The following is a 13,044-nucleotide window of genomic DNA, read 5'->3' as shown; positions in this document are numbered from 1 at the left end:
CAAGCCCAAGGACCGAGCCCTGGGGAACTCCACTGCCCACATCTCTCCAGGTCAACTAAGACCTGTCCACCACCACTCTCTGAGTGCAGCCTTCCAGCCAGTTAGTGACCCATTTGACTGTGTAGGTGTCGACACCACAGTCCCCCAGTTTTTTTAATGAGAATGGGGTGAGAGACAATGTCAAAGGCCTTCCTAAAGTCCAGAAAGACTATGTCCACTGTTACCCCTGCGTCTAAGGATTTGGTGACCTGGTCATAGAAGGCCAGCAAGTTGGTCTGACAGGACCTGCCTCTAATGAACCCATGTTGGTTGCCCCTAAGCATAATCTCCCCTGCTGGCTTCTTGTGGACATGCGCCAGGATAATTCTCTCAAAAAGCTTACCCAGGATCCAGGTAAGACTAACTGGCCTATAGTTTCCTGGGCCCTCCTTCCTCCATTTTTTGAAAATGGGAACCACATTGGCCCTTTTCCAGTCCTCTGGCACCATGCCAGAGCACCATGAGTGCTCGTAAAGCCATGCCAGGGGTTCCTCAATGACCTCAGCTAATTTCCTCAGCACTCTGGGGTGGAGATCATCAGGACCAGTGAATTACTGTGAATAAAGGCAGGGTTATGCTAAGCATTAAAGCTGCAAGATAAAAACAGAGGGCATTTGTATGCACACTTGTACTGCAGCTCTGGGCAGTTTTAAAAGTACCCAGTGCTGCAGCACATACATTTGTGTAAATGTCAAAATGCATGTCAGCACTGAGAAAATGACAGAAATGAGCTTTTGAACTAAAATGCATCGAAGGTCTTTTAGTTCAAAAGCACACCACTGCCATTATCTCAGCACTGGTGCGCATCTCACCATTTATACAATCACATGTGATGCAGTACTGGGCAGGTGCAGAGCAGACTCAATTAATCTCATCTTCTCCAATGCGCTGGATCTTTGGTGTGTCAGACCAGACAAATGTACCTATATAAATGCCCAGAGATTCTAATTTATTCAATTATTTCCTTCAAATTATTGGCCTTGACAATTTATTTCTAGGCTATATATAGTACTACCTGTGATAATGACTTTGGTTTTTAAAAATCTTAGAGGGTTTAGTCATTTAGGATTCATTACAGAGTTAGTACAACAGTTAATTGTCCTTCTGCATCTCTCAGTACCAGCGGTGCTGTCTGCTGATGTTCATGAAATATTGTAAATAAGCTATGCTTTCATTTTATTTTACTGTTCGCTATCTCTCATGGCTAAACTTCACAGTTGTCTTACTGTTGACCTTTAGAATCTGCTAAATTTATGTATGAGACATTACACTTAGATTGATCCAATTAGGGTTTGATAGGTCTAAGTGCCAAACTGTACACAAGTTCAGGAGGTTAGAGTGGGCAAAAAATGACCACCCAATCTATCTTAATTCACTTATGTGAGAATCTTACACTTTGATCACCCTAACTAGGGTTAGGGTGAACTAAGTGGCAAAGAGTAAGGGAGTTCAAGAAGGTCAGATCAGTGAAAAAACATCTGACCTCATATAACTTTAGTTCACCTAGGAGTTGCACTTCTTTCATATAGTGTCAAATATCAACTTTCAAATCTATGAGCCACTGTTTGGTATTGTTCCTTAATGTGTGGATTCCATCTACCCTGCTTGGCATTTGTAAAGACTGCAGTTTTCAATTAAGTGCTGTGCTGTTTGTCAGTTGCTGCATTTACACACGGGCTGTCCAAGATATTCGTTTTGTGAAGTGTCGTTTTGAAGTGTCCGTATTCAGATATCAGTCTGTTCAGCTTGACCCATGCTTCTGTCAAGGTCATGCCCAATGGGGTATGCATTTGATGTTGGTATAAAATGCTGTAGGAGTAGATCTGACCTTTCCCTGCACTTGGCACACTGTAACTGCCCATCATAGGTTTGGTTCAATATCGTCAATCCCTTTCAGGGGCTTCTGAGCTTATATACAGATGTTTTAGGACTTTTGAGACTTTTAAGCCTCCATCTTTTGGGTCTTCAGTTAACAGTTGATGGAGCCAGGTGATTTTCATAAACTCTTGTCTCTATTGACAGTAATGATGTTAGGGTCTGTCATCTTATATCACTTGGCCTAATGCCAGAGGGTACAGGGAGTGTGTGTGCATTTGTGTGTGTGCACAACTTGTGCAACCATTTATGAATCTCAGTGCAAACTCAAGAACAGTGTTGAGCTTTTTAGTGTGACAACTTCTGGATCATACAGGAGCACAGTATTCTGGTGGGATATATACCATTGCAAGTGCAGTGTTTCTGAACATTTTGAAATTGGCACCCCATGTTGTGCTGGCTAAACATCTACCCATTTGGAGACTTTAACGCTGACCTTCTGAATGTGAGGTTTATAAGTGAGAAAAAGTTCTAATGTGACTCCTAGGTAGGAGGGATATGCTCATGGAGAATGTTATGGTTGCTTACTTGGATATTCAGCATGCTCTTGGCACAACAGTTGTCTGGGTAGAAGACTGATGATACTGATTTATTGATTCTCAACTTTAAGCTCCACTTGTGGAGATAGTCGGTGATGAGTTTCATGTCAGTATTCAGTGTCTTTTCCAGTTCTGTTATGTCTGTTCCTTGAGCAACTAGGAATTGTTTAGATACAGTATGCAGGAAGTCTAAGGTATATACATTCAAAAGTATTGGTGCTAGAACTAACCTTTGGGAGATACCATTCTTTAGATTTCAAACTCTATATTTTTTCCTCCTTGGCTGGTAGAAAATTTGAATGATCTCCAGCAGATCATTATGATCATGATAAAACTGTATAGCTTGCAGTCAGGTATCTTAGCATGCAGTTTATATTTGAGGCCTGGATGCCATATAGTGTCATAAGTGGCTGTGAGATGTATAAATACTGCACCTCATTTTAAATCAATTTTCTATGTCAAATGCAAGTAGTGTAACTTGATCAGTGGTGCACAGCTTTTTCTGAATGCCAACTTGTTCTTTTCGGAGCTGGGGGATCAATAACTTTTTCTGTTCTGTTCAGGATTTTGCCTTCCATGAGTTTATAGGTAATGCAGAGTAGCAAGAAGGGTCAGTAGTAGGGCTATGTAAAGCATTTAGTATTCACTTCGGATTCAGATTCAGCCGATTTGGGGGACAGTGATTCAATTTGGTGATTCGAATCAGTGTCCCAAATCGATTCAGCTGAATCTGATTCAGAGATTTGGCTGCTCCCGAATCTCTGAATCGGCCCCACCCCTGCTGGCTCTCCTAGCCCCATCTATGGCTGCCCTGCCTGGACCCAGCTCCCGGCTCTGAAAAAAAAACCCCAATGCATCAGCTGCTGCCAGACATGGGGATGATCCCTGCTGCTCCATGCTGCATGCATGCCATGAGCCCTCCAACCTCTGCCCACTCTCCCAGTCCCCCCTATGGTTGCCCCACTCACCTCAGCTGCCTACTTTGGAAAAAACAAAGCCCCCCACTCACCTCCTGCCAGGCAGGGGGCAATCCCCACTGACCTGCACTGCATAGGGGGCTCTGCCCTGAGCCCCCAGAAGCTCCGAGGCTGCTGCAGCAGCCAGGGAGTGGGGGCTTTTTTTTTGTTTTGTATTTTAAAGAGCTGGTGCTGGGTGGAGCAGGCATGGGTGGGGAATGGGTGAGCAAGTGCGTGTCTGAATGGGGGGTGCTCAGGAGTTCTGGGGGAGCAGGAAGGGGATGGGGCCTGGCAGGGGTCCATCCCCCCATGGTCTCCTCTCCGCTCTTCCAGCCCCCACTCCCTTGTCCCCTACTTACCAGGACTGCCCAAATCTCTGAAGCTCTCTGAATATTTTCCAAATCAATTCAGAGAGCTTTGAATTGACTCAGACTTTTAAATTGGTCTCCTGATTAAATTCAGATTCAGAGATTCAGCCATTGAATTGAGCTGAATCTCCTCTGAATTGAATCAGCACCTGACACTTCACACAGCCCTAGTCTGTAGCTCTTTGGATCCTCTGGTAGTTTGTTGCATTTCAAGATAGAAATTGTCAGCTTTTCACTGCTTTTGTTTTAGCCCCCCAAACCTCTTTTTATGTTTTTTTTTCTTTTAATTTTACAGATTTATTATGCAATAAGTTGCTAATAGTCAAGTATGTGGTTTATATTTCTTTTTTCTATATGTGGGGAATGTGATGCATTGCTATATTGTACAGAAGGGTTCTTGCTATGCTGTAGCATAACTACAGCAGCATGACCAAGGCAGTCATTCTGAATGCTGACTTGAAGGGCAGTGACAGAGGAAGGCACACAGGGAAAAAAATGCTGCCACCACAGTTGTACAGCTAGAAGTTGCTGTTACCCCTGTATGTCACATCTACTCCAAGTGCCTGGCTGTTGCACCTCTGTTGCTCTTTGAGTTTCCTGCAGGCCTGAAAACTATTTTTATGAGCTCTCAGTCATAGCTAGATAGTGTTCTGAATGGTTTGAAATATGCAGATTTTTACTGGAGTGGAGAGCTGCAGGTTTAAGGTCATTTTCTGCTGAGAAAATGAACAACTATTATTGTTAATACATCTATACTGTATAGTGTAAGATAATGTTAAATTCTGTACCAGGATAGATTTTTACAGCAGGCTATTTTTTCCTTCCCTATGTATTGACTTTCTTGGGGTCATGTTGCTGAAACTCTGAAAAGACTAGTCTGGGAGAACTGAAATTACAATAGTAATCTTGTCTGCATATACAGTAGGAGTAACAGCTGCACTTAAAGCAGCTGTTAAGGATGTTGGAGTCTGGAGTATCCAAGCTTTATGTTAGGTCTTCTTTATTGTGCAATTTGAATGCTCTAAAAATTCTGCAATAATATTTTTTAGTCAGACATGTTCATTCTACTGAGACCAAAAAGCAATAACTTGATGTAAATTGTGTGTGTGTCGGGGGTGGGGGGGAGGTTGACTTGGTTTTGTTCTAGACACCCTCCCCCTTCCCAAATGCTGCCCCATTTGATACTCAACCTTTCAGAAATAATGTGTAGTGTCTTCTACTTTGGAATATTTACATTGAAACAACAGTCATAAGATTCAATTGTTGCCATAGATCTAGAACCAAGGTAAGAAGTGTCAAATGTGCTAGACTTCAAGAAAGAAATAGCATGGTATATTCCATTCTTTGTCTGTGTACAATCAGCTCCTCACTTAACTAACCAGACAGAGCAATAAAAAGAAAAGTGCACAGTAAGCCAAGACACTGAACATACAGAAACATTTAAAGGAAGTGTACAAATATATAAGGTATAGTACATTTAGAAAGTGGTATAGTAGTTCTTTTTCATTACTTTTCTTTGCTTGTTATAATGTTTTTCAGATATCAGTGCATAAGTTAAGTATTTACAAGTATCAGCCCTTTCAAAAACTTAACTTACCCAGTATGTATTATGAAAACATATTTTCTTTCAACTGTTTCAACTGTAGATGGAGGGAGAGAGTGGGGAGGGGAAAATATTTCTGTTTCCACATATTTTTTTAATTGTATGAAATACTTTATTTAGGTTTTAGATTTTTAAGCCATCAGATTTTCAATGAACTGGGAATATTACAAGCAGAAATTACAATTTACATGAAAATTCATGGAAAGAATATATACTATTCATAACAGTCATTAGACTTGTTGATTCATAGCTAGCTTCACACAGAGTAGAATTATCCCTCAGGCACAACTGTCTGCATCAACTCTGGGCCAAAATATATCAATTATGCTTAGGGAGGTTAAGTGATATGTTTTGTGTGTTGGTACTACTTCCTGTTCTCATATTCACTCTCTTAAATGGTGTTGCCCCTCAACCAGTTTGTATTAAACTTGTAAAGCTCTGTGAGTGTGTTTTTGTCTGGGGCACAAATAAGATGTTAAGTCCCTCCTTCCCTCATAATGGTGTCTATCTTGCCTGCCACAACTTGATAGGAGTAAATGTAGGTGACACCAAACTAGAGGAAGGCTTACAGATTTTAATATGAGATTTTAATATGAATTATCACCAGTGCCCGCTCACCTATATCTGACTGCAACCGACCATCAGTTATCTACTTCTTACTGCCAGGTTGTCTCTGCCCTGGCTTCTTCTGTTCCTGGGCTAGTTTAACAGTCTAATAAGCCTTACTCACTCATGTGTTGCCTGTGATTATCCGCTACTTGCAAATGTCAACATCAAAAGGTCTCTCCCTTGTCTCATCAGCACTACATTCAACTGACCCCTTTAAATCTCAGCTCCTGATAAACCAGCAATTCCTCTGCTTGCCATTCCAGGGAAAGCTTTCTCTCCTGGCTCTCTTCTCTTGCCACCTGCACCTCCGCACAGGGTCTGCTCATTGCTCAGGCATCTCAGACCTATGTTCCAGTTCCCCTTCCAAGGGATCTCTTCAATCAGGCTATCAGTCTTTTATACAATGTTTCCCACAAGCTATTAACACTTCCTGGCAGTTCACTGCCAGGGAGTGATAGTCCTTGACTGGCCATTAACCAATCTGTCTCCGGGTTCCTTGGCCATGCTGCAGTTCTAACAAGTGATTAACACTTCCCAATGTGTCACCACTGGGAAGTGAGTCCGGGCTTGGTTATTAATCAGTTTATGTCCCAGTGTCCTTGCCAAACCACCAGTTCAAATCAGTGGGCTCTCACCAGGGGCATTCCCATAACAGGATCGATGTCTCCCTGTTACAATCTCAAACAGAATTAGGGACACAGAGGGATCCAGTTATTTTAAGGATAGCTCATCCTATTTTTTCCCTTAGGTGACATAAAAAAACAGTACTAAGAGGGCAGTTTACACATCTTTACTATGATCCAACCCAGAAAGCAGGGGAGAAAATTATGTTCTGCCCCTGGTCACTCTCCAGATCTTAAAGATTTTGGCAATAGAGAACTGTGTCCCACTGTGTTGCTGCTTCCATTCAGTTAAGATGAACACACATCTGCTGGGTATCTCAAAAAGCAAGAGAGTAAGTTAAGGGCTGTTGCTCTCCTATTGTAGAGAAATCAAAGTAGAAAGCCAGCAGGCAGGGCTAGGGACAGAAGTTACATATAAACTAGTTTAAATGAACAGAAACTGGTTAAAACCTGTAACAGAACAGAAGCTCAGCGCACATAAGCCAGTTTCAAAATGGCTGAAACGGATTTATGATAAACCTGCTTGAATGTAATATCAGACTTAACTGATTTGAGTCAATCCAGTTTATGGAACTTCTGTCCCAGACCCCATCCTGGTTCAAGTTAAATCACAGTCCCCCAGTATCCCAGCATGCTTTCCAGCCCTAGGCTGCTGTCTGTTTCAGAGAGCAGGGCTGTTCCTTTCCCTCTGCTCCTTAGCTAGAGCAGTGAGGGATGGCTGACAAAGAGGTGGGCAGGGCAAGCCCTGCTGGGGTTGCAGCTCAGTCTATGGTGGGGTGGGGCAGGACTTACCTACTTCAGACAAATCCCAGCTAGGGTCTGGGGCCAGGGAGGGGGTGTTAAACAACCCTTCCTCCTCTTAAACTTACTGCTGGCTGCAACTGTGGAGTACAAATCCCAGAGGCACCTGGAAGCAGGAAGAGGAAGTGATGAGCAATCCTACAGAGTCCTGCTGCTGTAATTCTGGAATGCAAATCCCAGAGACCTCAGGGCAGCAGGAAGTGGAACTGAACACACGGCCAGAGAGCAACCCTGGATTCTGAGGCTGCATTTCTTGAGCCAAAAGGTAGATATCTGTTCACTTCTGTTTCAATTTAATCTCTGCACTTTATACTAACCTGCAAAGAATACAATTTAATCTTAGGCTTTTTGACTGTCTGTACTTAGCCCAGAAGGCAGCAGACTTTAGTTTCCCTTTTTTGGCCATGTACTCCTAGAGGTCTCTACATTCCTTGGTATTTCATTTCCCAGAGAAGGTCAAGCAAAATTTGGGAACTATGCCAAGTGCTGTGTATTAATCTGTGTGCTGTGGAACTCATCTCTATAACAGCTCATTTTGTGATATTTCAAAGCAGCTTTATAGAGTATAAACATAGGGAAAAACTGAAAAGAATATGTTCAGTTGTTACATCCATTTATTAAGTTCCAACGGTGTTTATTCAGTAGCTTGAATATAATTTTGACACCTTGGAAGAATATTTTCTGCCTATGGATATGTCCAGTAGAAACAGTTTTATTACTTGGCTTCTGGCTTTGGGGATGGCACTTATTCCTAGATTTCCTAGACATTAGGGCTGGAAGGGACCTTGGAAGATCGAGTCCAGCCCTCTGCCCCAAGGCAAGGAAGTCAGCAGGGGTCATAGGATCCTAGCAAGATAAACATCCAAATTTCTCTTGAAGGTGTTCAAAGTAGGTGCTTGATCCACCTCTGGCAGTCTATTCCAGACCTTGGGGACTTGGACTGTAAAGAAGTTCTTCCTTATGTCCCTCCTGAAACGGTCCTGAAGGAGTTAGTGGCCGTTTGACCTTGTCATCCCCTGGGGCACTCTGGTGAACACATGTTCCCCCAGATCCTGGTGAGCACCCCTAATAAACTTATAGGTGGCCACCAGATCACCCCTGAGCCTGAGTTTTTCCAGGAGCCCAGAACTGGATGCAGTACTCCAGCTGTGGCCTCACCAAGGCTGAGTACAATGGGAGAATGACATCCTGGGATTTGCATGTGGAGCATCTATGGATGCAAGCCAGCATTTTGCTCATTTTACTAGCTAGAGCATTGCATTGAAGGCTTATATTCATCTTGTGGTCAATCATGACCCCCAAGTCCTTTTCATCCATAGTGCTAGCCAGTGTAGCACTGCTGAGCCTACAAGCATACTGCAGGTTTTTCTTCCCAAGGTGAAGAACCTGGCATTTTTCAGTGTCTCTCCTGTGCTATTTCTTAATTCCACCATAGGTAAAGCATAGCTAATTATTTTTATTAATATGTTGGGATTTAATGTTTAATCCTGAAAGCTACTACCTATGAAGCCCTCTTTCAGATTCACTGTGAACACTTACCAAACTGAATAGAGTCCACTCACCCTAATGCTCTTAAGTGCCTTTTAATAACCCCAACTTAATAAGTTTCCCAAAGAGATGGGTAGAGTAAGGGAGAAATATTTTATTTCAACAGTTTTATTATTCTTAAATTTAGTGAATTTGGTAGTCCTGAGAATCCTTAAGCAATCCTGGGGAAAAAAAGCTGAAACATAGCCAGAAGTGTGGCTTGAGATGATATTTCTCCTAAATTATTGGGTTTCTGTTAAGAAATCCAAGTTCAGGTCAAGTATCTCTCCATTGTTCTAGATCAGGAGTGGGCAATTATTTTAGGTGGAGGGCTGTTTAATGAGGTTTGGTGAGCTTCTGAGGGCTGCATGGGTAGCCCTACCCCTTGAGCTGCCCTCTAGTCACCATCTTGGGAGTGGAAGTCCCACCCCAACCTTTGCCACTGGAAGTCCCTCCTCTTCCACCCTGGAAATACTCCTTTTGAGAAGGGGGGTTGGCATCCTAGAACCAGGAAAAAAACAAATCGTACACTAAAAGTCAAACACCTAGGATAATGTATTTTAATTTTGTTACAAAAATATTTTTGTCATGATTTGTATTTACATACTGTATATAGAAGTGATTGCATAATAACTCAAAAATAAATTCTTAAGTCTTTTACATGGTTTGGAGTGGTGTATGGTGGAGTGTGGGGGTGTGTGTATGGTGTGGTGTATGGGGGCCATAGGTTATGTTGAGGGTTGTGGGGGTAGGGTTTGGGTGTGTGGCATTTGTGGGGTGTGAGGAAGGATGGGGAGGTGTGGTGACCCCCCCCCCCAAACTCTCCCCATGGCACAGCAGCAGGTGGGGGTGCTTGTGCCCAGAGCAGGCACTATGGCGTGTGGCTCTGGCCAGCACTTCACATTGTGGCATGGGGCACAACCCTCCACAGGCAGACACTATCACCAACACTCCCTGCCAGTCATGCACAACCTCCATACTCATACAGTATGGGAGGGAAGCCCCACATGCTGGAGCTGGCTGCCTTTCCCACCCCTGCTGTGCAGGTCCAGGGAGTGGGGAAGGCAGATGGCTTCAGCATATAGAGCTTCCCTCCAGTGCCGCATCAAGTGAAGGGGCTGCACATGCATGGTGGGGAGTGCCAGTGATAGAGACTGCCTGGAGGGGGAGCTGCACTCTTTGCTGTGTGCCCCTGGGCATCAGTGCCTGCATCAGGCACAAGTGCCCCAAGAGCTCCTGCCTGCTGCTGCTGCTGCCACCACCTGCCAGGACTGTGCTGCATGGGGGGAGTGGGGAGGGGTGCCCACACATCCTGCCCACCCGAGCTCCATGCTGCCACCAACTCTAGCCCCATGCTTCATGTTCCTGCCCAGCTGCAGCTCCACCCCCACCACTTCCCTACCTGCTGCCCGGAGAGAGCAGAATGCCTGGAAAGCTGAGCAGGTCTCTGGCAGATGCAGCAGCAGTTCCACCTGGAAGTTGCCTGCTGGCCAGGTTGGGTCTTTCTGCCCACAAGGGTGGAAGCAAGACACAATAGGGTATGTTGTGGGGGGTGTATACATAGGCACCTTGCTCCCACCCTTGTGGGTAAAAGGGCTGGGCAGGGTACAATTCATTGGTGGGCACTGTCGGCCAAATGAAAGTGTCTGGCATGTCAGATGAAAGTGACTGACAGGTCATATTTTGCCTGCTCCTGTTCTAGATATAATACTTGAAACTTGCTCCTTAGTGATGTTGTGATTATTGAATATAATCGTGTGTGTGTATATGTATGTATGTATGTGTATGTATGTATGTGTGTATATATATATATGTGTGTGTATGTGAAGCTTGCCACCTTTTGTCATATGCAAATATAAGTTGATGGATCTTTCTGCATTTATTTACAACTATTGTAATTCAGAACTAATTGCATAAAGTATCATTATTATTCTAGTTTTACAATGTTGTAAGAAAGAGCCAATTTTTTTTTAATAGTCTCTCCATAAACAAAGAAAGGTGTTGGCCATATGAGTGAGCTGTGGTTGTACTGCTCCCTCCCTTCACTTGTAAACATGTTTTCCTCCAACTTCCTTTTACCTACTTATATGATCCTAGTAATATTCCCTGCTAATTAAATTATAATTGCCTTTACTCTACATTTTAAATTACTGCAGGCATCTCTCACTCATATTTTACACTCCTATAGAGAGAGGAGTGTTGGTACACTCTAGGTACAAGGAGAGTTCAGCTTTTCATTTCCAAATTACAGTTTTATGGGTTATTTTATTACTTATGTGCATCTTCCTGTCTTTGCAGTGTCGATATTTCTTTTGTTTTAATCTTACCCAAATGTAGTGCCAGGGAAAGGTGCCAGATTAAAAAGCTGTAAGTTGTTTTGCCAGGGCAGAATATCAGTGTGGGTGTTTCTAGTGTACCACAATGTCTTAATATTGTTCAACAGTGACAACTGATAATGGTTGAAAAATTTTCTCTTGGGCCATAAAATCTTTGCATTCTCTGCTGAGACAGATTGAAAATGTGCTAATTAGTATCATTTGAGTTGTGGTGTGGCAACCTAACAGTGAGTAATTATATGATAAAGCTTTCAATACTTGCCAATAGGAGCTAGAATTGAACTAAAGATCCATAAAGATTAAAGGATTTTTATTCCGTCATCATTCTGCTGAGTCAGTCATGCACTGACTTCAGTCTGACTAGCATGAGGTATTTTTTACAAGAGAGAAAATGAAATGTAAAAAGGAATACTTTTGCGATTTTTAAATATGGTTATAGATGAAAACAGATGCATTAAAGATTCAAACATATTAATAAGATGATTACTAGATAATCTTGTATATGATTTTGTAGGCCTTATTAATTTTCTGGTTAAGTTGAGAAACAAAGGAAGAATGAAATAAAAGTCTAATGCCTTGTATAAAAGTATAGGTATTCTTAACCCCTAAATGTAAGTAACAAACATTTAAAAAAAAATCTAATCTTGAAATAGATTTTCTTCATCTCATTTCTTTTTACAATACTTGTTGTGTTGTCTCCCTTGTTTTACAATTTCTGTAAATGTACCAGCAAGAAAGCAAATGTGTGCCAAATATTATTTACAGATTATTTTTAAAAATTACATTTTCATTTCTTGTCAATGATACATAGAATCATAGAAGTAGGGTTGGAAGGGACCTTGTAGATCTTCCAGTCCGACCGCCCACCTGGGCGGGAGAAAAACTGGACTCAAATTAGTCCAGCCAGGTAGGCACCCAGTCTCCTCTTAAAGATCCCCAGGGTAGGAGCCAGCACCACTTCCCTTGGAAGTTGGTTCCAGCTCCTAGCCACCGTAACTGTGAAGTAGTTCTTGCGGATGTCTAATCTAAACCTACTCTCCAATAACTTGCGTCCATTATTCCTTGTTATGCCAGGGGGCGCTAGGGGAAACAGTGTCTCTCCCAAACCCTTCTGGTCCCCCGTAGTGAGTTTATAGACAGTCACCAGGTCCCCCCTCACCCTTCTCTTGTGAAGGCTGAACAGGTTCAGGTCCCGTAGTCTTTCATTGTAGGGTCTGCCCTGTTGTCCTTGGATCATGCAGGTGGCCCTCCTCTGGACCCTTTCAATGTTGTCCACATCCCTCCTGAAATGGGGCACACAGAACTGGACACAGTACTCCAGCTGTGGCCTGACCAGCATCGCAAGAGGGGGAGGATCACCTCCCTGGCTGTACTTGAGATGCACCTGTGGATGCACGACAAGGTCCGGTTAGCCCTGCCAACCGTGACCTCGTATTGTCGGCCCATGTTCATCTTGGAGTCAACAATGACTCCAAGATCCCTTTCTGCCTCCGTGCTCTCAAGAAGGGAGTTTCCCATTCTATAAGTGTGTTGCTGGTTTCTACTGCCTATGTGCAGCACCCTGCAATTGTCAGTATTAAAATGCATCCTGTTCGTGTCAGCCCACTCCTGTAACCTATCTAGGTCTTGTTGTAGTTTTTCCTTCCCTATTAGTGTGCTCATCTCACCCCAAATTTTGGTATCATCAGCGAATTTAAACAGGTTGCATTTCACCCCGTCGTCCAAATCGCTGATGAAGAAATTGAACAGTGCAGGCCCAAGGACCGAG

The 13,044-nt window shown here is 43.1% G+C and overlaps 1 protein-coding gene across 2 annotated transcripts in view; it reads left to right on the top strand.

Moving 5' to 3' along the window:
• Positions 1-13,044, top strand: part of PCDH15 (protocadherin related 15) — a 1,188,119-nt gene that overhangs the window by 235,810 nt on the left and 939,265 nt on the right. The gene's annotated exons all lie outside the window — the stretch shown is intronic.

Source organism: Gavialis gangeticus, unplaced genomic scaffold, assembly GCF_001723915.1.
Source record: "Gavialis gangeticus isolate Ggan-Ray unplaced genomic scaffold, GavGan_comp1, whole genome shotgun sequence".
NCBI lineage: Eukaryota > Metazoa > Chordata > Crocodylia > Gavialidae > Gavialis > Gavialis gangeticus.
The sequence above is the reverse complement of the archived record's forward strand: the minus strand, read 5'-3'. Positions and strand labels throughout refer to the sequence as shown.